Below are 26635 nucleotides of genomic sequence, written 5' to 3'. Positions count from 1 at the left end.
GGATGGTAGACGGTGGTAAGACTCCACCAGTTTAAAAACACACAAGACTTTTTATGCTTTTTAAAATTACCACAATTCGCACAAGAGCTGTACAAAAAATTGTGAGGGAACTGTAGCAGATATGGTAGACGGTGGTAAGACTCCACCAGTTTAAAAACACACAAGACTTTTTATGCTTTTTAAAATTACCACAATTCGCACAAGAGCTGTACAAAAAATTGTGAGGGGACTGTAGCAGATATACAACATGGTCAGAGTTACAAGTTAAATAATGTTTAATATCATAGGTTTTCACTTTATTGGATACTCAAAAGAGCTTGTTTACACACCCCAAACTTAGAAAACACCCCTTAATTTGAGTAATAATATAATATTGAGATTCTCTCTAACCCATGCCCAAATCAGATTTCACCAATTTATCATTTAGAATACAGGAACGTCGAAACGAAAACAACGGAGGAGCTTTTAATTTGGGTTTATTCTGCAGGCATCCCCACAGTTAAATCGTGGTTTCTTATATAAGAAAGGCCACGATAAAGTGCAACACTTATCCTGTTTTTTATTATTCTCTGACTGCTCTTTTTTAGGAAACTCCGTAGGTTAAAACTTTCACCAGGAGTGGGGTTCGAACCCACGTGGATACAAATCCATTGGATCTTATGTCCAACACCTTAACCACTCGGCCATCCTGGTGTTATATGGTGGTGAGAGCCAATGCAGGAGAGCGCCAGTGCAGGTGAGCCTTATGAGTTTAGAAAACAATGAAGACCATCCTAGTTTGAGCATAAATTCAAGCGGTATGAACTGTAGAATATTGTGGAATTTTCTCACTATGCACCATGTTCTGGCTTTTTATGAGGTCGCGCTAGTCAGAAGCCCAAACTCATATGGATACTAATTGAAAATCGGCTGTATTTTTGGTATTGACCTGAAAAGTCGTGTATGACATATCGAGGACTTCTATGACTGTATCCAATTCCTTTTAATCTCTTTAATGCCATGACCACATAAGTAAAGTCAATGTGGCAGCAACATATCGCTATGGGTAAATGGATGGTAGACGGTGGTAAGACTCCACCAGTTTAAAAACACACAAGACTTTTTATGCTTTTTAAAATTACCACAATTCGCACAAGAGCTGTACAAAAAATTGTGAGGGAACTGTAGCAGATATGGTAGACGGTGGTAAGACTCCACCAGTTTAAAAACACACAAGACTTTTTATGCTTTTTAAAATTACCACAATTCGCACAAGAGCTGTACAAAAAATTGTGAGGGGACTGTAGCAGATATACAACATGGTCAGAGTTACAAGTTAAATAATGTTTAATATCATAGGTTTTCACTTTATTGGATACTCAAAAGAGCCTGTTTACACACCCCAAACTTAGAAAACACCCCTTAATTTGAGTAATAATATAATATTGAGATTCTCTCTTACCCATGCCCAAATCAGATTTCACCAATTTATCATTTAGAATACAGGAACGTCGAAACGAAAACAACGGAGGAGCTTTTAATTTGGGTTTATTCTGCAAGCATCCCCACAGTTAAATCGTGGTTTCTTATATAAGAAAGGCCACGATAAAGTGCAACACTTATCCTGTTTTTTATTATTCTCTGACTGCTCTTTTTTAGGAAACTCCGTAGGTTAAAACTTTTACCAGGAGTGGGGTTCGAACCCACGTGGATACAAATCCATTGGATCTTAAGTCCAACGCCTTAACCACTCGGCCATCCTGGTGTTATATGGTGGTGAGAGCCAATGCAGGTGAGCGCCAGTGCAGGTGAGCCTTATGAGTTTAGAAAACAATGAAGACCATCCTAGTTTGAGCATAAATTCAAGCGGTATGAACTGTAGAATATTGTGGAATTTTCTCACTATGCACCATGTTCTGGCTTTTTATGAGGTCGCGCTAGTCAGAAGCCCAAACTCATATGGATACTAATTGAAAATCGGCTGTATTTTTGGTATTGACCTGAAAAGTCGTGTATGACATATCGAGGACTTCTATGACTGTATCCAATTCCTTTTAATCTCTTTAATGCCATGACCACATAAGTAAAGTCAATGTGACAGCAACATATCGCTATGGGTAAATGGATGGTAGACGGTGGTAAGACTCCACCAGTTTAAAAACACACAAGACTTTTTATGCTTTTTAAAATTACCACAATTCGCACAAGAGCTGTACAAAAAATTGTGAGGGAACTGTAGCAGATATGGTAGACGGTGGTAAGACTCCACCAGTTTAAAAACACACAAGACTTTTTATGCTTTTTAAAATTACCACAATTCGCACAAGAGCTGTACAAAAAATTGTGAGGGGACTGTAGCAGATATACAACATGGTCAGAGTTACCAGTTAAATAATGTTTAATATTATAGGTTTTGACTTTATTGGATACTCAAAAGAGCCTGTTCACACACCCCAAACTTGGAAAACACCCCTTAATTTGAGTAATAATATAATATTGAGATTCTCTCTTACCCATGCCCAAATCAAATTTCACCAATTTATAATTTAGAATACAGGAACGTCGAAACGAAAACAACGGAGGAGCTTTTAATTTGGGTTTATTCTGCAGGCATCCCCACAGTTAAATCGTGGTTTCTTATATAAGAAAGGCCACGATAAAGTGCAACACTTATCCTGTTTTTTATTATTCTCTGACTGCTCTTTTTTAGGAAACTCCGAAGGTTAAAACTTTTACCAGGAGTGGGGTTCGAACCCACGTGGATACAAATCCATTGGATCTTAAGTCCAACGCCTTAACCACTCGGCCATCCTGGTGTTATATGGTGGTGAGAGCCAATGCAGGAGAGCGCCAGTGCAGGTGAGCCTTATGAGTTTAGAAAACAATGAAGACCATCCTAGTTTGAGCATAAATTCAAGCGGTATGAACTGTAGAATATTGTGGAATTTTCTCACTATGCACCATGTTCTGGCTTTTTATGAGGTCGCGCTAGTCAGAAGCCCAAACTCATATGGATACTAATTGAAAATCGGCTGTATTTTTGGTATTGACCTGAAAAGTCGTGTATGACATATCGAGGACTTCTATGACTGTATCCAATTCCTTTTAATCTCTTTAATGCCATGACCACATAAGTAAAGTCAATGTGACAGCAACATATCGCTATGGGTAAATGGATGGTAGACGGTGGTAAGACTCCACCAGTTTAAAAACACACAAGACTTTTTATGCTTTTTAAAATTACCACAATTCGCACAAGAGCTGTACAAAAAATTGTGAGGGAACTGTAGCAGATATGGTAGACGGTGGTAAGACTCCACCAGTTTAAAAACACACAAGACTTTTTATGCTTTTTAAAATTACCACAATTCGCACAAGAGCTGTACAAAAAATTGTGAGGGGACTGTAGCAGATATACAACATGGTCAGAGTTACAAGTTAAATAATGTTTAATATCATAGGTTTTCACTTTATTGTATACTCAAAAGAGCCTGTTTACACACCCCAAACTTAGAAAACACCCCTTAATTTGAGTAATAATATAATATTGAGATTCTCTCTTACCCATGCCCAAATCAGATTTCACCAATTTATAATTTAGAATACAGGAACGTCGAAACGAAAACAACGGAGGAGCTTTTAATTTGGGTTTATTCTGCAGGCATCCCCACAGTTAAATCGTGGTTTCTTATATAAGAAAGGCCACGATAAAGTGCAACACTTATCCTGTTTTTTATTATTCTCTGACTGCTCTTTTTTAGGAAACTCCGTAGGTTAAAACTTTTACCAGGAGTGGGGTTCGAAACCACGTGGACACAAATCCATTGGATCTTAAGTCCAACGCCTTAACCACTCGGCCATCCTGGTGTTATATGGTGGTGAGAGCCAATGCAGGAGAGCGCCAGTGCAGGTGAGCCTTATGAGTTTAGAAAACAATGAAGACCATCCTAGTTTGAGCATAAATTCAAGCGGTATGAACTGTAGAATATTGTGGAATTTTCTCACTATGCACCATGTTCTGGCTTTTTATGAGGTCGCGCTAGTCAGAAGCCCAAACTCATATGGATACTAATTGAAAATCGGCTGTATTTTTGGTATTGACCTGAAAAGTCGTGTATGACATATCGAGGACTTCTATGACTGTATCCAATTCCTTTTAATCTCTTTAATGCCATGACCACATAAGTAAAGTCAATGTGACAGCAACATATCGCTATGGGTAAATGGATGGTAGACGGTGGTAAGACTCCACCAGTTTAAAAACACACAAGACTTTTTATGCTTTTTAAAATTACCACAATTCGCACAAGAGCTTTACAAAAAATTGTGAGGGAACTGTAGCAGATATGGTAGACGGTGGTAAGACTCCACCAGTTTAAAAACACACAAGACTTTTTATGCTTTTTAAAATTACCACAATTCGCACAAGAGCTGTACAAAAAATTGTGAGGGGACTGTAGCAGATATACAACATGGTCAGAGTTACAAGTTAAATAATGTTTAATATCATAGGTTTTCACTTTATTGTATACTCAAAAGAGCCTGTTTACACACCCCAAACTTAGAAAACACCCCTTAATTTGAGTAATAATATAATATTGAGATTCTCTCTTACCCATGCCCAAATCAGATTTCACCAATTTATAATTTAGAATACAGGAACGTCGAAACGAAAACAACGGAGGAGCTTTTAATTTGGGTTTATTCTGCAGGCATCCCCACAGTTAAATCGTGGTTTCTTATATAAGAAAGGCCACGATAAAGTGCAACAGTTATCCTGTTTTTTATTATTCTCTGACTGCTCTTTTTTTGGAAACTCCGAAGGTTAAAACTTTTACCAGGAGTGGGGTTCGAACCCACGTGGATACAAATCCATTAGATCTTAAGTCCAACGCCTTAACCACTCGGCCATCCTGGTGTTATATGGTGGTGAGAGCCAATGCAGGAGAGCGCCAGTGCAGGTGAGCCTTATGAGTTTAGAAAACAATGAAGACCATCCTAGTTTGAGCATAAATTCAAGCGGTATGAACTGTAGAATATTGTGGAATTTTCTCACTATGCACCATGTTCTGGCTTTTTATGAGGTCGCGCTAGTCAGAAGCCCAAACTCATATGGATACTAATTGAAAATCGGCTGTATTTTTGGTATTGACCTGAAAAGTCGTGTATGACATATCGAGGACTTCTATGACTGTATCCAATTCCTTTTAATCTCTTTAATGCCATGACCACATAAGTAAAGTCAATGTGACAGCAACATATCGCTATGGGTAAATGGATGGTAGACGGTGGTAAGACTCCACCAGTTTAAAAACACACAAGACTTTTTATGCTTTTTAAAATTACCACAATTCGCACAAGAGCTGTACAAAAAATTGTGAGGGAACTGTAGCAGATATGGTAGACGGTGGTAAGACTCCACCAGTTTAAAAAAAACACAAGACTTTTTATGCTTTTTAAAATTACCACAATTCGCACAAGAGCTGTACAAAAAATTGGGAGGGGACTGTAGCAGATATACAACATGGTCAGAGTTACAAGTTAAATAATGTTTAATATCATAGGTTTTCACTTTATTGTATACTCAAAAGAGCCTGTTTACACACCCCAAACTTAGAAAACACCCCTTAATTTGAGTAATAATATAATATTGAGATTCTCTCTTACCCATGCCCAAATCAGATTTCACCAATTTATAATTTAGAATACAGGAACGTCGAAACGAAAACAACGGAGGAGCTTTTAATTTGGGTTTATTCTGCAGGCATCCCCACAGTTAAATCGTGGTTTCTTATATAAGAAAGGCCACGATAAAGTGCAACACTTATCCTGTTTTTTATTATTCTCTGACTGCTCTTTTTTAGGAAACTCCGTAGGTTAAAACTTTTACCAGAAGTGGGGTTCGAAACCACGTGGATACAAATCCATTGGATCTTAAGTCCAACGCCTTAACCACTCGGCCATCCTGGTGTTATATGGTGGTGAGAGCCAATGCAGGAGAGCGCCAGTGCAGGTGAGCCTTATGAGTTTAGAAAACAATGAAGACCATCCTAGTTTGAGCATAAATTCAAGCGGTATGAACTGTAGAATATTGTGGAATTTTCTCACTATGCACCATGTTCTGGCTTTTTATGAGGTCGCGCTAGTCAGAAGCCCAAACTCATATGGATACTAATTGAAAATCGGCTGTATTTTTGGTATTGACCTGAAAAGTCGTGTATGACATATCGAGGACTTCTATGACTGTATCCAATTCCTTTTAATCTCTTTAATGCCATGACCACATAAGTAAAGTCAATGTGACAGCAACATATCGCTATGGGTAAATGGATGGTAGACGGTGGTAAGACTCCACCAGTTTAAAAACACACAAGACTTTTTATGCTTTTTAAAATTACCACAATTCGCACAAGAGCTGTACAAAAAATTGTGAGGGAACTGTAGCAGATATGGTAGACGGTGGTAAGACTCCACCAGTTTAAAAACACACAAGACTTTTTATGCTTTTTAAAATTACCACAATTCGCACAAGAGCTGTACAAAAAATTGTGAGGGGACTGTAGCAGATATACAACATGGTCAGAGTTACAAGTTAAATAATGTTTAATATCATAGGTTTTCACTTTATTGTATACTCAAAAGAGCCTGTTTACACACCCCAAACTTAGAAAACACCCCTTAATTTGAGTAATAATATAATATTGAGATTCTCTCTTACCCATGCCCAAATCAGATTTCACCAATTTATAATTTAGAATACAGGAACGTCGAAACGAAAACAACGGAGGAGCTTTTAATTTGGGTTTATTCTGCAGGCATCCCCACAGTTAAATCGTGGTTTCTTATATAAAAAAGGCCACGATAAAGTGCAACAGTTATCCTGTTTTTTATTATTCTCTGACTGCTCTTTTTTAGGAAACTCCGTAGGTTAAAACTTTTACCAGGAGTGGGGTTCGAACCCACGTGGATACAAATCCATTGGATCTTAAGTCCAACGCCTTAACCACTCGGCCATCCTGGTGTTATATGGTGGTGAGAGCCAATGCAGGAGAGCGCCAGTGCAGGTGAGCCTTTTGAGTTTAGAAAACAATGAAGACCATCCTAGTTTGAGCATAAATTCAAGCGGTAGGAACTGTAGAATATTGTGGAATTTTCTCACTATGCACCATGTTCTGGCTTTTTATGAGGTCGCGCTAGTCAGAAGCCCAAACTCATATGGATACTAATTGAAAATCGGCTGTAGTTTTGGTATTGACCTGAAAAGTCGTGTATGACATATCGAGGACTTCTATGACTGTATCCAATTCCTTTTAATCTCTTTAATGCCATGACCACATAAGTAAAGTCAATGTGACAGCAACATATCGCTATGGGTAAATGGATGGTAGACGGTGGTAAGACTCCACCAGTTTAAAAACACACAAGACTTTTTATGCTTTTTAAAATTACCACAATTCGCACAAGAGCTGTACAAAAAATTGTGAGGGAACTGTAGCAGATATGGTAGACGGTGGTAAGACTCCACCAGTTTAAAAACACACAAGACTTTTTATGCTTTTTAAAATTACCACAATTCGCACAAGAGCTGTACAAAAAATTGTGAGGGGACTGTAGCAGATATACAACATGGTCAGAGTTACAAGTTAAATAATGTTTAATATCATAGGTTTTCACTTTATTGTATACTCAAAAGAGCCTGTTTACACACCCCAAACTTAGAAAACACCCCTTAATTTGAGTAATAATATAATATTGAGATTCTCTCTTACCCATGCCCAAATCAGATTTCACCAATTTATCATTTAGAATACAGGAACGTCGAAACGAAAACAACGGAGGAGCTTTTAATTTGGGTTTATTCTGCAGGCATCCCCACAGTTAAATCGTGGTTTCTTATATAAGAAAGGCCACGATAAAGTGCAACACTTATCCTGTTTTTTATTATTCTCTGACTGCTCTTTTTTAGGAAACTCCGTAGGTTAAAACTTTTACCAGGAGTGGGGTTCGAACCCACGTGGATACAAATCCATTGGATCTTAAGTCCAACGCCTTAACCACTCGGCCATCCTGGTGTTATATGGTGGTGAGAGCCAGTGCAGGAGAGCGCCAGTGCAGGTGAGCCTTATGAGTTTAGAAAACAATGAAGACCATCCTAGTTTGAGCATAAATTCAAGCGGTATGAACTGTGAATATTGTGGAATTTTCTCACTATGCACCATGTTCTGGCTTTTTATGAGGTCGTGCTAGTCAGAAGCCCAAACTCATATGGATACTAATTGAAAATCGGCTGTATTTTTGGTATTGACCTGAAAAGTCGTGTATGACATATCGAGGACTTCTATGACTGTATCCAATTCCTTTTAATCTCTTTAATGCCATGACCACATAAGTAAAGTCAATGTGACAGCAACATATCGCTATGGGTAAATGGATGGTAGACGGTGGTAAGACTCCACCAGTTTAAAAACACATAAGACTTTTTATGCTTTTTAAAATTACCACAATTCGCACAAGAGCTGTACAAAAAATTGTGAGGGAACTGTAGCAGATATGGTAGACGGTGGTAAGACTCCACCAGTTTAAAAACACACAAGACTTTTTATGCTTTTTAAAATTACCACAATTCGCACAAGAGCTGTACAAAAAATTGGGAGGGGACTGTAGCAGATATACAACATGGTCAGAGTTACAAGTTAAATAATGTTTAATATCATAGGTTTTCACTTTATTGGATACTCAAAAGAGCCTGTTTACACACCCCAAACTTAGAAAACACCCCTTAATTTGAGTAATAATATAATATTGAGATTCTCTCTTACCCATGCCCAAATCAGATTTCACCAATTTATCATTTAGAATACAGGAACGTCGAAACGAAAACAACGGAGGAGCTTTTAATTTGGGTTTATTCTGCAGGCATCCCCACAGTTAAATCGTGGTTTCTTATATAAGAAAGGCCACGATAAAGTGCAACACTTATCCTGTTTTTTATTATTCTCTGACTGCTCTTTTTTAGGAAACTCCGTAGGTTAAAACTTTTACCAGGAGTGGGGTTCGAACCCACGTGGATACAAATCCATTGGATCTTAAGTCCAACGCCTTAACCACTCGGCCATCCTGGTGTTACATGGTGGTGAGAGCCAATGCAGGAGAGCGCCAGTGCAGGTGAGCCTTATGAGTTTAGAAAACAATGAAGACCATCCTAGTTTGAGCATAAATTCAAGCGGTATGAACTGTAGAATATTGTGGAATTTTCTCACTATGCACCATGTTCTGGCTTTTTATGAGGTCGCGCTAGTCAGAAGCCCAAACTCATATGGATACTAATTGAAAATCGGCTGTATTTTTGGTATTGACCTGAAAAGTCGTGTATGACATATCGAGGACTTCTATGACTGTATCCAATTCCTTTTAATCTCTTTAATGCCATGACCACATAAGTAAAGTCAATGTGACAGCAACATATCGCTATGGGTAAATGGATGGTAGACGGTGGTAAGACTCCACCAGTTTAAAAACACACAAGACTTTTTATGCTTTTTAAAATTACCACAATTCGCACAAGAGCTGTACAAAAAATTGTGAGGGAACTGTAGCAGATATGGTAGACGGTGGTAAGACTCCACCAGTTTAAAAACACACAAGACTTTTTATGCTTTTTAAAATTACCACAATTCGCACAAGAGCTGTACAAAAAATTGTGAGGGGACTGTAGCAGATATACAACATGGTCAGAGTTACAAGTTAAATAATGTTTAATATTATAGGTTTTGACTTTATTGGATACTCAAAAGAGCCTGTTCACACACCCCAAACTTGGAAAACACCCCTTAATTTGAGTAATAATATAATATTGAGATTCTCTCTTACCCATGCCCAAATCAGATTTCACCAATTTATAATTTAGAATACAGGAACGTCGAAACGAAAACAACGGAGGAGCTTTTAATTTGGGTTTATTCTGCAGGCATCCCCACAGTTAAATCGTGGTTTCTTATATAAGAAAGGCCACGATAAAGTGCAACACTTATCCTGTTTTTTATTATTCTCTGACTGCTCTTTTTTAGGAAACTCCGAAGGTTAAAACTTTTACCAGGAGTGGGGTTCGAACCCACGTGGATACAAATCCATTGGATCTTAAGTCCAACGCCTTAACCACTCGGCCATCCTGGTGTTATATGGTGGTGAGAGCCAATGCAGGAGAGCGCCAGTGCAGGTGAGCCTTATGAGTTTAGAAAACAATGAAGACCATCCTAGTTTGAGCATAAATTCAAGCGGTATGAACTGTAGAATATTGTGGAATTTTCTCACTATGCACCATGTTCTGGCTTTTTATGAGGTCGCGCTAGTCAGAAGCCCAAACTCATATGGATACTAATTGAAAATCGGCTGTATTTTTGGTATTGACCTGAAAAGTCGTGTATGACATATCGAGGACTTCTATGACTGTATCCAATTCCTTTTAATCTCTTTAATGCCATGACCACATAAGTAAAGTCAATGTGACAGCAACATATCGCTATGGGTAAATGGATGGTAGACGGTGGTAAGACTCCACCAGTTTAAAAACACACAAGACTTTTTATGCTTTTTAAAATTACCACAATTCGCACAAGAGCTGTACAAAAAATTGTGAGGGAACTGTAGCAGATATGGTAGACGGTGGTAAGACTCCACCAGTTTAAAAACACACAAGACTTTTTATGCTTTTTAAAATTACCACAATTCGCACAAGAGCTGTACAAAAAATTGTGAGGGGACTGTAGCAGATATACAACATGGTCAGAGTTACAAGTTAAATAATGTTTAATATCATAGGTTTTCACTTTATTGTATACTCAAAAGAGCCTGTTTACACACCCCAAACTTAGAAAACACCCCTTAATTTGAGTAATAATATAATATTGAGATTCTCTCTTACCCATGCCCAAATCAGATTTCACCAATTTATAATTTAGAATACAGGAACGTCGAAACGAAAACAACGGAGGAGCTTTTAATTTGGGTTTATTCTGCAGGCATCCCCACAGTTAAATCGTGGTTTCTTATATAAGAAAGGCCACGATAAAGTGCAACACTTATCCTGTTTTTTATTATTCTCTGACTGCTCTTTTTTAGGAAACTCCGTAGGTTAAAACTTTTACCAGGAGTGGGGTTCGAAACCACGTGGACACAAATCCATTGGATCTTAAGTCCAACGCCTTAACCACTCGGCCATCCTGGTGTTATATGGTGGTGAGAGCCAATGCAGGAGAGCGCCAGTGCAGGTGAGCCTTATGAGTTTAGAAAACAATGAAGACCATCCTAGTTTGAGCATAAATTCAAGCGGTATGAACTGTAGAATATTGTGGAATTTTCTCACTATGCACCATGTTCTGGCTTTTTATGAGGTCGCGCTAGTCAGAAGCCCAAACTCATATGGATACTAATTGAAAATCGGCTGTATTTTTGGTATTGACCTGAAAAGTCGTGTATGACATATCGAGGACTTCTATGACTGTATCCAATTCCTTTTAATCTCTTTAATGCCATGACCACATAAGTAAAGTCAATGTGACAGCAACATATCACTATGGGTAAATGGATGGTAGACGGTGGTAAGACTCCACCAGTTTAAAAACACACAAGACTTTTTATGCTTTTTAAAATTACCACAATTCGCACAAGAGCTTTACAAAAAATTGTGAGGGAACTGTAGCAGATATGGTAGACGGTGGTAAGACTCCACCAGTTTAAAAACACACAAGACTTTTTATGCTTTTTAAAATTACCACAATTCGCACAAGAGCTGTACAAAAAATTGTGAGGGGACTGTAGCAGATATACAACATGGTCAGAGTTACAAGTTAAATAATGTTTAATATCATAGGTTTTCACTTTATTGTATACTCAAAAGAGCCTGTTTACACACCCCAAACTTAGAAAACACCCCTTAATTTGAGTAATAATATAATATTGAGATTCTCTCTTACCCATGCCCAAATCAGATTTCACCAATTTATAATTTAGAATACAGGAACGTCGAAACGAAAACAACGGAGGAGCTTTTAATTTGGGTTTATTCTGCAGGCATCCCCACAGTTAAATCGTGGTTTCTTATATAAGAAAGGCCACGATAAAGTGCAACAGTTATCCTGTTTTTTATTATTCTCTGACTGCTCTTTTTTTGGAAACTCCGAAGGTTAAAACTTTTACCAGGAGTGGGGTTCGAACCCACGTGGATACAAATCCATTGGATCTTAAGTCCAACGCCTTAACCACTCGGCCATCCTGGTGTTATATGGTGGTGAGAGCCAATGCAGGAGAGCGCCAGTGCAGGTGAGCCTTATGAGTTTAGAAAACAATGAAGACCATCCTAGTTTGAGCATAAATTCAAGCGGTATGAACTGTAGAATATTGTGGAATTTTCTCACTATGCACCATGTTCTGGCTTTTTATGAGGTCGCGCTAGTCAGAAGCCCAAACTCATATGGATACTAATTGAAAATCGGCTGTATTTTTGGTATTGACCTGAAAAGTCGTGTATGACATATCGAGGACTTCTATGACTGTATCCAATTCCTTTTAATCTCTTTAATGCCATGACCACATAAGTAAAGTCAATGTGACAGCAACATATCGCTATGGGTAAATGGATGGTAGACGGTGGTAAGACTCCACCAGTTTAAAAACACACAAGACTTTTTATGCTTTTTAAAATTACCACAATTCGCACAAGAGCTGTACAAAAAATTGTGAGGGAACTGTAGCAGATATGGTAGACGGTGGTAAGACTCCACCAGTTTAAAAACACACAAGACTTTTTATGCTTTTTAAAATTACCACAATTCGCACAAGAGCTGTACAAAAAATTGGGAGGGGACTGTAGCAGATATACAACATGGTCAGAGTTACAAGTTAAATAATGTTTAATATCATAGGTTTTCACTTTATTGTATACTCAAAAGAGCCTGTTTACACACCCCAAACTTAGAAAACACCCCTTAATTTGAGTAATAATATAATATTGAGATTCTCTCTTACCCATGCCCAAATCAGATTTCACCAATTTATAATTTAGAATACAGGAACGTCGAAACGAAAACAACGGAGGAGCTTTTAATTTGGGTTTATTCTGCAGGCATCCCCACAGTTAAATCGTGGTTTCTTATATAAGAAAGGCCACGATAAAGTGCAACACTTATCCTGTTTTTTATTATTCTCTGACTGCTCTTTTTTAGGAAACTCCGTAGGTTAAAACTTTTACCAGGAGTGGGGTTCGAAACCACGTGGATACAAATCCATTGGATCTTAAGTCCAACGCCTTAACCACTCGGCCATCCTGGTGTTATATGGTGGTGAGAGCCAATGCAGGAGAGCGCCAGTGCAGGTGAGCCTTATGAGTTTAGAAAACAATGAAGACCATCCTAGTTTGAGCATAAATTCAAGCGGTATGAACTGTAGAATATTGTGGAATTTTCTCACTATGCACCATGTTCTGGCTTTTTATGAGGTCGCGCTAGTCAGAAGCCCAAACTCATATGGATACTAATTGAAAATCGGCTGTATTTTTGGTATTGACCTGAAAAGTCGTGTATGACATATCGAGGACTTCTATGACTGTATCCAATTCCTTTTAATCTCTTTAATGCCATGACCACATAAGTAAAGTCAATGTGACAGCAACATATCGCTATGGGTAAATGGATGGTAGACGGTGGTAAGACTCCACCAGTTTAAAAACACACAAGACTTTTTATGCTTTTTAAAATTACCACAATTCGCACAAGAGCTGTACAAAAAATTGTGAGGGAACTGTAGCAGATATGGTAGACGGTGGTAAGACTCCACCAGTTTAAAAACACACAAGACTTTTTATGCTTTTTAAAATTACCACAATTCGCACAAGAGCTGTACAAAAAATTGTGAGGGGACTGTAGCAGATATACAACATGGTCAGAGTTACAAGTTAAATAATGTTTAATATCATAGGTTTTCACTTTATTGTATACTCAAAAGAGCCTGTTTACACACCCCAAACTTAGAAAACACCCCTTAATTTGAGTAATAATATAATATTGAGATTCTCTCTTACCCATGCCCAAATCAGATTTCACCAATTTATAATTTAGAATACAGGAACGTCGAAACGAAAACAACGGAGGAGCTTTTAATTTGGGTTTATTCTGCAGGCATCCCCACAGTTAAATCGTGGTTTCTTATATAAAAAAGGCCACGATAAAGTGCAACAGTTATCCTGTTTTTTATTATTCTCTGACTGCTCTTTTTTAGGAAACTCCGTAGGTTAAAACTTTTACCAGGAGTGGGGTTCGAACCCACGTGGATACAAATCCATTGGATCTTAAGTCCAACGCCTTAACCACTCGGCCATCCTGGTGTTATATGGTGGTGAGAGCCAATGCAGGAGAGCGCCAGTGCAGGTGAGCCTTTTGAGTTTAGAAAACAATGAAGACCATCCTAGTTTGAGCATAAATTCAAGCGGTAGGAACTGTAGAATATTGTGGAATTTTCTCACTATGCACCATGTTCTGGCTTTTTATGAGGTCGCGCTAGTCAGAAGCCCAAACTCATATGGATACTAATTGAAAATCGGCTGTAGTTTTGGTATTGACCTGAAAAGTCGTGTATGACATATCGAGGACTTCTATGACTGTATCCAATTCCTTTTAATCTCTTTAATGCCATGACCACATAAGTAAAGTCAATGTGACAGCAACATATCGCTATGGGTAAATGGATGGTAGACGGTGGTAAGACTCCACCAGTTTAAAAACACACAAGACTTTTTATGCTTTTTAAAATTACCACAATTCGCACAAGAGCTGTACAAAAAATTGTGAGGGAACTGTAGCAGATATGGTAGACGGTGGTAAGACTCCACCAGTTTAAAAACACACAAGACTTTTTATGCTTTTTAAAATTACCACAATTCGCACAAGAGCTGTACAAAAAATTGTGAGGGGACTGTAGCAGATATACAACATGGTCAGAGTTACAAGTTAAATAATGTTTAATATCATAGGTTTTCACTTTATTGTATACTCAAAAGAGCCTGTTTACACACCCCAAACTTAGAAAACACCCCTTAATTTGAGTAATAATATAATATTGAGATTCTCTCTTACCCATGCCCAAATCAGATTTCACCAATTTATCATTTAGAATACAGGAACGTCGAAACGAAAACAACGGAGGAGCTTTTAATTTGGGTTTATTCTGCAGGCATCCCCACAGTTAAATCGTGGTTTCTTATATAAGAAAGGCCACGATAAAGTGCAACACTTATCCTGTTTTTTATTATTCTCTGACTGCTCTTTTTTAGGAAACTCCGTAGGTTAAAACTTTTACCAGGAGTGGGGTTCAAACCCACGTGGATACAAATCCATTGGATCTTAAGTCCAACGCCTTAACCACTCGGCCATCCTGGTGTTATATGGTGGTGAGAGCCAGTGCAGGAGAGCGCCAGTGCAGGTGAGCCTTATGAGTTTAGAAAACAATGAAGACCATCCTAGTTTGAGCATAAATTCAAGCGGTATGAACTGTGAATATTGTGGAATTTTCTCACTATGCACCATGTTCTGGCTTTTTATGAGGTCGTGCTAGTCAGAAGCCCAAACTCATATGGATACTAATTGAAAATCGGCTGTATTTTTGGTATTGACCTGAAAAGTCGTGTATGACATATCGAGGACTTCTATGACTGTATCCAATTCCTTTTAATCTCTTTAATGCCATGACCACATAAGTAAAGTCAATGTGACAGCAACATATCGCTATGGGTAAATGGATGGTAGACGGTGGTAAGACTCCACCAGTTTAAAAACACATAAGACTTTTTATGCTTTTTAAAATTACCACAATTCGCACAAGAGCTGTACAAAAAATTGTGAGGGAACTGTAGCAGATATGGTAGACGGTGGTAAGACTCCACCAGTTTAAAAACACACAAGACTTTTTATGCTTTTTAAAATTACCACAATTCGCACAAGAGCTGTACAAAAAATTGGGAGGGGACTGTAGCAGATATACAACATGGTCAGAGTTACAAGTTAAATAATGTTTAATATCATAGGTTTTCACTTTATTGGATACTCAAAAGAGCCTGTTTACACACCCCAAACTTAGAAAACACCCCTTAATTTGAGTAATAATATAATATTGAGATTCTCTCTTACCCATGCCCAAATCAGATTTCACCAATTTATCATTTAGAATACAGGAACGTCGAAACGAAAACAACGGAGGAGCTTTTAATTTGGGTTTATTCTGCAGGCATCCCCACAGTTAAATCGTGGTTTCTTATATAAGAAAGGCCACGATAAAGTGCAACACTTATCCTGTTTTTTATTATTCTCTGACTGCTCTTTTTTAGGAAACTCCGTAGGTTAAAACTTTTACCAGGAGTGGGGTTCGAACCCACGTGGATACAAATCCATTGGATCTTAAGTCCAACGCCTTAACCACTCGGCCATCCTGGTGTTACATGGTGGTGAGAGCCAATGCAGGAGAGCGCCAGTGCAGGTGAGCCTTATGAGTTTAGAAAACAATGAAGACCATCCTAGTTTGAGCATAAATTCAAGCGGTATGAACTGTAGAATATTGTGGAATTTTCTCACTATGCACCATGTTCTGGCTTTTTATGAGGTCGCGCTAGTCAGAAGCCCAAACTCATATGGATACTAATTGAAAATCGGCTGTATTTTTGGTATTGACCTGAAAAGTCGTGTATGACATATCGAGGACTTCTATGACTGTATCCAATTCCTTTTAATCTCTTTAATGCCATGACCACATAAGTAAAGTCAATGTGACAGCAACATATCGCTATGGGTAAATGGATGGTAGACGGTGGTAAGACTCCACCAGTTTAAAAACACACAAGACTTTTTATGCTTTTTAAAATTACCACAATTCGCACAAGAGCTGTACAAAAAATTGTGAGGGAACTGTAGCAGATATGGTAGACGGTGGTAAGACTCCACCAGTTTAAAAACACACAAGACTTTTTATGCTTTTTAAAATTACCACAATTCGCACAAGAGCTGTACAAAAAATTGTGAGGGGACTGTAGCAGATATACAACATGGTCAGAGTTACAAGTTAAATAATGTTTAATATCATAGGTTTTCACTTTATTGGATACTCAAAAGAGCCTGTTTACACACCCCAAACTTAGAAAACACCCCTTAATTTGAGTAATAATATAATATTGAGATTCTCTCTTACCCATGCCCAAATCAGATTTCACCAATTTATCATTTAGAATACAGGAACGTCGAAACGAAAACAACGGAGGAGCTTTTAATTTGGGTTTATTCTGCAGGCATCCCCACAGTTAAATCGTGGTTTCTTATATAAGAAAGGCCACGATAAAGTGCAACACTTATCCTGTTTTTTATTATTCTCTGACTGCTCTTTTTTAGGAAACTCCGTAGGTTAAAACTTTTACCAGGAGTGGGGTTCGAACCCACGTGGATACAAATCCATTGGATCTTAAGTCCAACGCCTTAACCACTCGGCCATCCTGGTGTTATATGGTGGTGAGAGCCAGTGCAGGAGAGCGCCAGTGCAGGTGAGCCTTATGAGTTTAGAAAACAATGAAGACCATCCTAGTTTGAGCATAAATTCAAGCGGTATGAACTGTGAATATTGTGGAATTTTCTCACTATGCACCATGTTCTGGCTTTTTATGAGGTCGTGCTAGTCAGAAGCCCAAACTCATATGGATACTAATTGAAAATCGGCTGTATTTTTGGTATTGACCTGAAAAGTCGTGTATGACATATCGAGGACTTCTATGACTGTATCCAATTCCTTTTAATCTCTTTAATGCCATGACCACATAAGTAAAGTCAATGTGACAGCAACATATCGCTATGGGTAAATGGATGGTAGACGGTGGTAAGACTCCACCAGTTTAAAAACACATAAGACTTTTTATGCTTTTTAAAATTACCACAATTCGCACAAGAGCTGTACAAAAAATTGTGAGGGAACTGTAGCAGATATGGTAGACGGTGGTAAGACTCCACCAGTTTAAAAACACACAAGACTTTTTATGCTTTTTAAAATTACCACAATTCGCACAAGAGCTGTACAAAAAATTGGGAGGGGACTGTAGCAGATATACAACATGGTCAGAGTTACAAGTTAAATAATGTTTAATATCATAGGTTTTCACTTTATTGGATACTCAAAAGAGCCTGTTTACACACCCCAAACTTAGAAAACACCCCTTAATTTGAGTAATAATATAATATTGAGATTCTCTCTTACCCATGCCCAAATCAGATTTCACCAATTTATCATTTAGAATACAGGAACGTCGAAACGAAAACAACGGAGGAGCTTTTAATTTGGGTTTATTCTGCAGGCATCCCCACAGTTAAATCGTGGTTTCTTATATAAGAAAGGCCACGATAAAGTGCAACACTTATCCTGTTTTTTATTATTCTCTGACTGCTCTTTTTTAGGAAACTCCGTAGGTTAAAACTTTTACCAGGAGTGGGGTTCGAACCCACGTGGATACAAATCCATTGGATCTTAAGTCCAACGCCTTAACCACTCGGCCATCCTGGTGTTACATGGTGGTGAGAGCCAATGCAGGAGAGCGCCAGTGCAGGTGAGCCTTATGAGTTTAGAAAACAATGAAGACCATCCTAGTTTGAGCATAAATTCAAGCGGTATGAACTGTAGAATATTGTGGAATTTTCTCACTATGCACCATGTTCTGGCTTTTTATGAGGTCGCGCTAGTCAGAAGCCCAAACTCATATGGATACTAATTGAAAATCGGCTGTATTTTTGGTATTGACCTGAAAAGTCGTGTATGACATATCGAGGACTTCTATGACTGTATCCAATTCCTTTTAATCTCTTTAATGCCATGACCACATAAGTAAAGTCAATGTGACAGCAACATATCGCTATGGGTAAATGGATGGTAGACGGTGGTAAGACTCCACCAGTTTAAAAACACACAAGACTTTTTATGCTTTTTAAAATTACCACAATTCGCACAAGAGCTGTACAAAAAATTGTGAGGGAACTGTAGCAGATATGGTAGACGGTGGTAAGACTCCACCAGTTTAAAAACACACAAGACTTTTTATGCTTTTTAAAATTACCACAATTCGCACAAGAGCTGTACAAAAAATTGTGAGGGGACTGTAGCAGATATACAACATGGTCAGAGTTACAAGTTAAATAATGTTTAATATCATAGGTTTTCACTTTATTGGATACTCAAAAGAGCCTGTTTACACACCCCAAACTTAGAAAACACCCCTTAATTTGAGTAATAATATAATATTGAGATTCTCTCTTACCCATGCCCAAATCAGATTTCACCAATTTATCATTTAGAATACAGGAACGTCGAAACGAAAACAACGGAGGAGCTTTTAATTTGGGTTTATTCTGCAGGCATCCCCACAGTTAAATCGTGGTTTCTTATATAAGAAAGGCCACGATAAAGTGCAACACTTATCCTGTTTTTTATTATTCTCTGACTGCTCTTTTTTAGGAAACTCCGTAGGTTAAAACTTTTACCAGGAGTGGGGTTCGAACCCACGTGGATACAAATCCATTGGATCTTAAGTCCAACGCCTTAACCACTCGGCCATCCTGGTGTTATATGGTGGTGAGAGCCAGTGCAGGAGAGCGCCAGTGCAGGTGAGCCTTATGAGTTTAGAAAACAATGAAGACCATCCTAGTTTGAGCATAAATTCAAGCGGTATGAACTGTGAATATTGTGGAATTTTCTCACTATGCACCATGTTCTGGCTTTTTATGAGGTCGTGCTAGTCAGAAGCCCAAACTCATATGGATACTAATTGAAAATCGGCTGTATTTTTGGTATTGACCTGAAAAGTCGTGTATGACATATCGAGGACTTCTATGACTGTATCCAATTCCTTTTAATCTCTTTAATGCCATGACCACATAAGTAAAGTCAATGTGACAGCAACATATCGCTATGGGTAAATGGATGGTAGACGGTGGTAAGACTCCACCAGTTTAAAAACACATAAGACTTTTTATGCTTTTTAAAATTACCACAATTCGCACAAGAGCTGTACAAAAAATTGTGAGGGAACTGTAGCAGATATGGTAGACGGTGGTAAGACTCCACCAGTTTAAAAACACACAAGACTTTTTATGCTTTTTAAAATTACCACAATTCGCACAAGAGCTGTACAAAAAATTGGGAGGGGACTGTAGCAGATATACAACATGGTCAGAGTTGCAAGTTAAATAATGTTTAATATCATAGGTTTTCACTTTATTGGATACTCAAAAGAGCCTGTTTACACACCCCAAACTTAGAAAACACCCCTTAATTTGAGTAATAATATAATATTGAGATTCTCTCTTACCCATGCCCAAATCAGATTTCACCAATTTATCATTTAGAATACAGGAACGTCGAAACGAAAACAACGGAGGAGCTTTTAATTTGGGTTTATTCTGCAGGCATCCCCACAGTTAAATCGTGGTTTCTTATATAAGTAAGGCCACGATAAAGTGCAACACTTATCCTGTTTTTTATTATTCTCTGACTGCTCTTTTTTAGGAAACTCCGTAGGTTAAAACTTTTACCAGGAGTGGGGTTCGAACCCACGTGGATACAAATCCATTGGATCTTAAGTCCAACGCCTTAACCACTCGGCCATCCTGGTGTTACATGGTGGTGAGAGCCAATGCAGGAGAGCGCCAGTGCAGGTGAGCCTTATGAGTTTAGAAAACAATGAAGACCATCCTAGTTTGAGCATAAATTCAAGCGGTATGAACTGTAGAATATTGTGGAATTTTCTCACTATGCACCATGTTCTGGCTTTTTATGAGGTCGCGCTAGTCAGAAGCCCAAACTCATATGGATACTAATTGAAAATCGGCTGTATTTTTGGTATTGACCTGAAAAGTCGTGTATGACATATCGAGGACTTCTATGACTGTATCCAATTCCTTTTAATCTCTTTAATGCCATGACCACATAAGTAAAGTCAATGTGACAGCAACATATCGCTATGGGTAAATGGATGGTAGACGGTGGTAAGACTCCACCAGTTTAAAAACACACAAGACTTTTTATGCTTTTTAAAATTACCACAATTCGCACAAGAGCTGTACAAAAAATTGTGAGGGAACTGTAGCAGATATGGTAGACGGTGGTAAGACTCCACCAGTTTAAAAACACACAAGACTTTTTATGCTTTTTAAAATTACCACAATTCGCACAAGAGCTGTACAAAAAATTGTGAGGGGACTGTAGCAGATATACAACATGGTCAGAGTTACAAGTTAAATAATGTTTAATATCATAGGTTTTCACTTTATTGGATACTCAAAAGAGCCTGTTTACACACCCCAAACTTAGAAAACACCCCTTAATTTGAGTAATAATATAATATTGAGATTCTCTCTTACCCATGCCCAAATCAGATTTCACCAATTTATCATTTAGAATACAGGAACGTCGAAACGAAAACAACGGAGGAGCTTTTAATTTGGGTTTATTCTGCAGGCATCCCCACAGTTAAATCGTGGTTTCTTATATAAGAAAGGCCACGATAAAGTGCAACACTTATCCTGTTTTTTATTATTCTCTGACTGCTCTTTTTTAGGAAACTCCGTAGGTTAAAACTTTTACCAGGAGTGGGGTTCGAACCCACGTGGATACAAATCCATTGGATCTTAAGTCCAACGCCTTAACCACTCGGCCATCCTGGTGTTATATGGTGGTGAGAGCCAATGCAGGAGAGCGCCAGTGCAGGTGAGCCTTATGAGTTTAGAAAACAATGAAGACCATCCTAGTTTGAGCATAAATTCAAGCGGTATGAACTGTAGAATATTGTGGAATTTTCTCACTATGCACCATGTTCTGGCTTTTTATGAGGTCGCGCTAGTCAGAAGCCCAAACTCATATGGATACTAATTGAAAATCGGCTGTATTTTTGGTATTGACCTGAAAAGTCGTGTATGACATATCGAGGACTTCTATGACTGTATCCAATTCCTTTTAATCTCTTTAATGCCATGACCACATAAGTAAAGTCAATGTGACAGCAACATATCGCTATGGGTAAATGGATGGTAGACGGTGGTAAGACTCCACCAGTTTAAAAACACACAAGACTTTTTATGCTTTTTAAAATTACCACAATTCGCACAAGAGCTGTACAAAAAATTGTGAGGGAACTGTAGCAGATATGGTAGACGGTGGTAAGACTCCACCAGTTTAAAAACACACAAGACTTTTTATGCTTTTTAAAATTACCACAATTCGCACAAGAGCTGTACAAAAAATTGTGAGGGGACTGTAGCAGATATACAACATGGTCAGAGTTACAAGTTAAATAATGTTTAATATCATAGGTTTTCACTTTATTGTATACTCAAAAGAGCCTGTTTACACACCCCAAACTTAGAAAACACCCCTTAATTTGAGTAATAATATAATATTGAGATTCTCTCTTACCCATGCCCAAATCAGATTTCACCAATTTATCATTTAGAATACAGGAACGTCGAAACGAAAACAACGGAGGAGCTTTTAATTTGGGTTTATTCTGCAGGCATCCCCACAGTTAAATCGTGGTTTCTTATATAAGAAAGGCCACGATAAAGTGCAACACTTATCCTGTTTTTTATTATTCTCTGACTGCTCTTTTTTAGGAAACTCCGTAGGTTAAAACTTTTACCAGGAGTGGGGTTCGAACCCACGTGGATACAAATCCATTGGATCTTAAGTCCAACGCCTTAACCACTCGGCCATCCTGGTGTTATATCATGGTGAGAGCCAGTGCAGGAGAGCGCCAGTGCAGGTGAGCCTTATGAGTTTAGAAAACAATGAAGACCATCCTAGTTTGAGCATAAATTCAAGCGGTATGAACTGTGAATATTGTGGAATTTTCTCACTATGCACCATGTTCTGGCTTTTTATGAGGTCGTGCTAGTCAGAAGCCCAAACTCATATGGATACTAATTGAAAATCGGCTGTATTTTTGGTATTGACCTGAAAAGTCGTGTATGACATATCGAGGACTTCTATGACTGTATCCAATTCCTTTTAATCTCTTTAATGCCATGACCACATAAGTAAAGTCAATGTGACAGCAACATATCGCTATGGGTAAATGGATGGTAGACGGTGGTAAGACTCCACCAGTTTAAAAACACATAAGACTTTTTATGCTTTTTAAAATTACCACAATTCGCACAAGAGCTGTACAAAAAATTGTGAGGGAACTGTAGCAGATATGGTAGACGGTGGTAAGACTCCACCAGTTTAAAAACACACAAGACTTTTTATGCTTTTTAAAATTACCACAATTCGCACAAGAGCTGTACAAAAAATTGGGAGGGGACTGTAGCAGATATACAACATGGTCAGAGTTACAAGTTAAATAATGTTTAATATCATAGGTTTTCACTTTATTGGATACTCAAAAGAGCCTGTTTACACACCCCAAACTTAGAAAACACCCCTTAATTTGAGTAATAATATAATATTGAGATTCTCTCTTACCCATGCCCAAATCAGATTTCACCAATTTATCATTTAGAATACAGGAACGTCGAAACGAAAACAACGGAGGAGCTTTTAATTTGGTTTTATTCTGCAGGCATCCCCACAGTTAAATCGTGGTTTCTTATATAAGAAAGGCCACGATAAAGTGCAACAGTTATCCTGTTTTTTATTATTCTCTGACTGCTCTTTTTTAGGAAACTCTGTAGGTTAAAACTTTTACCAGGAGTGGGGTTCGAACCCACGTGGATACAAATCCATTGGATCTTAAGTCCAACGCCTTAACCACTCGGCCATCCTGGTGTTACATGGTGGTGAGAGCCAATGCAGGAGAGCGCCAGTGCAGGTGAGCCTTATGAGTTTAGAAAACAATGAAGACCATCCTAGTTTGAGCATAAATTCAAGCGGTATGAACTGTAGAATATTGTGGAATTTTCTCACTATGCACCATGTTCTGGATTTTTATGAGGTCGCGCTAGTCAGAAGCCCAAACTCATATGGATACTAATTGAAAATCGGCTGTATTTTTGGTATTGACCTGAAAAGTCGTGTATGACATATCGAGGACTTCTATGACTGTATCCAATTCCTTTTAATCTCTTTAATGCCATGACCACATAAGTAAAGTCAATGTGACAGCAACATATCGCTATGGGTAAATGGATGGTAGACGGTGGTAAGACTCCACCAGTTTAAAAACACACAAGACTTTTTATGCTTTTTAAAATTACCACAATTCGCACAAGAGCTGTACAAAAAATTGTGAGGGAACTGTAGCAGATATGGTAGACGGTGGTAAGACTCCACCAGTTTAAAAACACACAAGACTTTTTATGCTTTTTAAAATTACCACAATTCGCACAAGAGCTGTACAAAAAATTGTGAGGGGACTGTAGCAGACATACAACATGGTCAGAGTTACAAGTTAAATAATGTTTAATATCATAGGTTTTCACTTTATTGGATACTCAAAAGAGCCTGTTTACACACCCCAAACTTAGAAAACACCCCTTAATTTGAGTAATAATATAATATTGAGATTCTCTCTTACCCATGCCCAAATCAGATTTCACCAATTTATCATTTAGAATACAGGAACGTCGAAACGAAAACAACGGAGGAGCTTTTAATTTGGGTTTATTCTGCAGGCATCCCCACAGTTAAATCGTGGTTTCTTATATAAGAAAGGCCACGATAAAGTGCAACACTTATCCTGTTTTTTATTATTCTCTGACTGCTCTTTTTTAGGAAACTCCGTAGGTTAAAACTTTTACCAGGAGTGGGGTTCGAACCGAGTGGGGTTCGAACCCACGTGGATACAAATCCATTGGATCTTAAGTCCAACGCCTTAACCACTCGGCCATCCTGGTGTTATATGGTGGTGAGAGCCAATGCAGGAGAGCGCCAGTGCAGGTGAGCCTTATGAGTTTAGAAAACAATGAAGACCATCCTAGTTTGAGCATAAATTCAAGCGGTATGAACTGTAGAATATTGTGGAATTTTCTCACTATGCACCATGTTCTGGCTTTTTATGAGGTCGCGCTAGTCAGAAGCCCAAACTCATATGGATACTAATTGAAAATCGGCTGTATTTTTGGTATTGACCTGAAAAGTCGTGTATGACATATCGAGGACTTCTATGACTGTATCCAATTCCTTTTAATCTCTTTAATGCCATGACCACATAAGTAAAGTCAATGTGACAGCAACATATCGCTATGGGTAAATGGATGGTAGACGGTGGTAAGACTCCACCAGTTTAAAAACACATAAGACTTTTTATGCTTTTTAAAATTACCACAATTCGCACAAGAGCTGTACAAAAAATTGTGAGGGAACTGTAGCAGATATGGTAGACGGTGGTAAGACTCCACCAGTTTAAAAACACACAAGACTTTTTATGCTTTTTAAAATTACCACAATTCGCACAAGAGCTGTACAAAAATTTGGGAGGGGACTGTAGCAGATATACAACATGGTCAGAGTTACAAGTTAAATAATGTTTAATATCATAGGTTTTCACTTTATTGGATACTCAAAAGAGCCTGTTTACACACCCCAAACTTAGAAAACACCCCTTAATTTGAGTAATAATATAATATTGAGATTCTCTCTTACCCATGCCCAAATCAGATTTCACCAATTTATCATTTAGAATACAGGAACGTCGAAACGAAAACAACGGAGGAGCTTTTAATTTGGTTTTATTCTGCAGGCATCCCCACAGTTAAATCGTGGTTTCTTATATAAGAAAGGCCACGATAAAGTGCAACAGTTATCCTGTTTTTTATTATTCTCTGACTGCTCTTTTTTAGGAAACTCCGTAGGTTAAAACTTTTACCAGGAGTCGGGTTCGAACCCACGTGGATACAAATCCATTGGATCTTAAGTCCAACGCCTTAACCACTCGGCCATCCTGGTGTTACATGGTGGTGAGAGCCAATGCAGGAGAGCGCCAGTGCAGGTGAGCCTTATGAGTTTAGAAAACAATGAAGACCATCCTAGTTTGAGCATAAATTCAAGCGGTATGAACTGTAGAATATTGTGGAATTTTCTCACTATGCACCATGTTCTGGCTTTTTATGAGGTCGCGCTAGTCAGAAGCCCAAACTCATATGGATACTAATTGAAAATCGGCTGTATTTTTGGTATTGACCTGAAAAGTCGTGTATGACATATCGAGGACTTCTATGACTGTATCCAATTCCTTTTAATCTCTTTAATGCCATGACCACATAAGTAAAGTCAATGTGACAGCAACATATCGCTATGGGTAAATGGATGGTAGACGGTGGTAAGACTCCACCAGTTTAAAAACACACAAGACTTTTTATGCTTTTTAAAATTACCACAATTCGCACAAGAGCTGTACAAAAAATTGTGAGGGAACTGTAGCAGATATGGTAGACGGTGGTAAGACTCCACCAGTTTAAAAACACACAAGACTTTTTATGCTTTTTAAAATTACCACAATTCGCACAAGAGCTGTACAAAAAATTGTGAGGGGACTGTAGCAGATATACAACATGGTCAGAGTTACAAGTTAAATAATGTTTAATATCATAGGTTTTCACTTTATTGGATACTCAAAAGAGCCTGTTTACACACCCCAAACTTAGAAAACACC

General features: G+C 38.2%; 25 non-coding genes across 25 annotated transcripts; all 25 read right to left on the bottom strand.

Annotated features, from left to right (window-relative positions):
• Positions 1 to 610: 610 nt before the first annotated feature.
• Positions 611 to 693, bottom strand: TRNAL-UAA (transfer RNA leucine (anticodon UAA)). The gene has a single exon. It is a non-coding gene; the product is annotated as a tRNA-Leu (tRNA).
• Positions 694 to 1661: 968 nt separating this feature from the next.
• Positions 1662 to 1744, bottom strand: TRNAL-UAA (transfer RNA leucine (anticodon UAA)). Its single transcript has one exon. It is a non-coding gene; the product is annotated as a tRNA-Leu (tRNA).
• Positions 1745 to 2712: 968 nt separating this feature from the next.
• TRNAL-UAA (transfer RNA leucine (anticodon UAA)) lies at positions 2713 to 2795 on the bottom strand. Its single transcript has one exon. It is a non-coding gene; the product is annotated as a tRNA-Leu (tRNA).
• A 968-nt stretch (positions 2796 to 3763) lies between these two features.
• Positions 3764 to 3846, bottom strand: TRNAL-UAA (transfer RNA leucine (anticodon UAA)). The gene has a single exon. It is a non-coding gene; the product is annotated as a tRNA-Leu (tRNA).
• A 968-nt stretch (positions 3847 to 4814) lies between these two features.
• On the bottom strand, positions 4815 to 4897 carry TRNAL-UAA (transfer RNA leucine (anticodon UAA)). The gene has a single exon. It is a non-coding gene; the product is annotated as a tRNA-Leu (tRNA).
• Positions 4898 to 5866: 969 nt separating this feature from the next.
• TRNAL-UAA (transfer RNA leucine (anticodon UAA)) lies at positions 5867 to 5949 on the bottom strand. The gene has a single exon. It is a non-coding gene; the product is annotated as a tRNA-Leu (tRNA).
• Positions 5950 to 6917: 968 nt separating this feature from the next.
• TRNAL-UAA (transfer RNA leucine (anticodon UAA)) lies at positions 6918 to 7000 on the bottom strand. Its single transcript has one exon. It is a non-coding gene; the product is annotated as a tRNA-Leu (tRNA).
• Positions 7001 to 7968: 968 nt separating this feature from the next.
• On the bottom strand, positions 7969 to 8051 carry TRNAL-UAA (transfer RNA leucine (anticodon UAA)). Its single transcript has one exon. It is a non-coding gene; the product is annotated as a tRNA-Leu (tRNA).
• Positions 8052 to 9018: 967 nt separating this feature from the next.
• On the bottom strand, positions 9019 to 9101 carry TRNAL-UAA (transfer RNA leucine (anticodon UAA)). The gene has a single exon. It is a non-coding gene; the product is annotated as a tRNA-Leu (tRNA).
• A 968-nt stretch (positions 9102 to 10069) lies between these two features.
• On the bottom strand, positions 10070 to 10152 carry TRNAL-UAA (transfer RNA leucine (anticodon UAA)). The gene has a single exon. It is a non-coding gene; the product is annotated as a tRNA-Leu (tRNA).
• Positions 10153 to 11120: 968 nt separating this feature from the next.
• Positions 11121 to 11203, bottom strand: TRNAL-UAA (transfer RNA leucine (anticodon UAA)). The gene has a single exon. It is a non-coding gene; the product is annotated as a tRNA-Leu (tRNA).
• Positions 11204 to 12171: 968 nt separating this feature from the next.
• On the bottom strand, positions 12172 to 12254 carry TRNAL-UAA (transfer RNA leucine (anticodon UAA)). Its single transcript has one exon. It is a non-coding gene; the product is annotated as a tRNA-Leu (tRNA).
• Positions 12255 to 13222: 968 nt separating this feature from the next.
• Positions 13223 to 13305, bottom strand: TRNAL-UAA (transfer RNA leucine (anticodon UAA)). The gene has a single exon. It is a non-coding gene; the product is annotated as a tRNA-Leu (tRNA).
• Positions 13306 to 14273: 968 nt separating this feature from the next.
• Positions 14274 to 14356, bottom strand: TRNAL-UAA (transfer RNA leucine (anticodon UAA)). The gene has a single exon. It is a non-coding gene; the product is annotated as a tRNA-Leu (tRNA).
• A 968-nt stretch (positions 14357 to 15324) lies between these two features.
• Positions 15325 to 15407, bottom strand: TRNAL-UAA (transfer RNA leucine (anticodon UAA)). Its single transcript has one exon. It is a non-coding gene; the product is annotated as a tRNA-Leu (tRNA).
• Positions 15408 to 16374: 967 nt separating this feature from the next.
• On the bottom strand, positions 16375 to 16457 carry TRNAL-UAA (transfer RNA leucine (anticodon UAA)). Its single transcript has one exon. It is a non-coding gene; the product is annotated as a tRNA-Leu (tRNA).
• A 968-nt stretch (positions 16458 to 17425) lies between these two features.
• TRNAL-UAA (transfer RNA leucine (anticodon UAA)) lies at positions 17426 to 17508 on the bottom strand. The gene has a single exon. It is a non-coding gene; the product is annotated as a tRNA-Leu (tRNA).
• Positions 17509 to 18475: 967 nt separating this feature from the next.
• TRNAL-UAA (transfer RNA leucine (anticodon UAA)) lies at positions 18476 to 18558 on the bottom strand. The gene has a single exon. It is a non-coding gene; the product is annotated as a tRNA-Leu (tRNA).
• Positions 18559 to 19526: 968 nt separating this feature from the next.
• Positions 19527 to 19609, bottom strand: TRNAL-UAA (transfer RNA leucine (anticodon UAA)). Its single transcript has one exon. It is a non-coding gene; the product is annotated as a tRNA-Leu (tRNA).
• Positions 19610 to 20576: 967 nt separating this feature from the next.
• TRNAL-UAA (transfer RNA leucine (anticodon UAA)) lies at positions 20577 to 20659 on the bottom strand. Its single transcript has one exon. It is a non-coding gene; the product is annotated as a tRNA-Leu (tRNA).
• Positions 20660 to 21627: 968 nt separating this feature from the next.
• On the bottom strand, positions 21628 to 21710 carry TRNAL-UAA (transfer RNA leucine (anticodon UAA)). The gene has a single exon. It is a non-coding gene; the product is annotated as a tRNA-Leu (tRNA).
• A 968-nt stretch (positions 21711 to 22678) lies between these two features.
• Positions 22679 to 22761, bottom strand: TRNAL-UAA (transfer RNA leucine (anticodon UAA)). Its single transcript has one exon. It is a non-coding gene; the product is annotated as a tRNA-Leu (tRNA).
• A 967-nt stretch (positions 22762 to 23728) lies between these two features.
• On the bottom strand, positions 23729 to 23811 carry TRNAL-UAA (transfer RNA leucine (anticodon UAA)). Its single transcript has one exon. It is a non-coding gene; the product is annotated as a tRNA-Leu (tRNA).
• A 986-nt stretch (positions 23812 to 24797) lies between these two features.
• TRNAL-UAA (transfer RNA leucine (anticodon UAA)) lies at positions 24798 to 24878 on the bottom strand. The gene has a single exon. It is a non-coding gene; the product is annotated as a tRNA-Leu (tRNA).
• A 968-nt stretch (positions 24879 to 25846) lies between these two features.
• Positions 25847 to 25929, bottom strand: TRNAL-UAA (transfer RNA leucine (anticodon UAA)). The gene has a single exon. It is a non-coding gene; the product is annotated as a tRNA-Leu (tRNA).
• Positions 25930 to 26635: the final 706 nt, after the last annotated feature.

This window comes from Rhinoderma darwinii, chromosome 4 (assembly GCF_050947455.1).
Source record: "Rhinoderma darwinii isolate aRhiDar2 chromosome 4, aRhiDar2.hap1, whole genome shotgun sequence".
NCBI lineage: Eukaryota > Metazoa > Chordata > Amphibia > Anura > Rhinodermatidae > Rhinoderma > Rhinoderma darwinii.
Note: the sequence above shows the minus strand (reverse complement) of the source record. Positions and strands in the feature narration are given on the sequence as shown.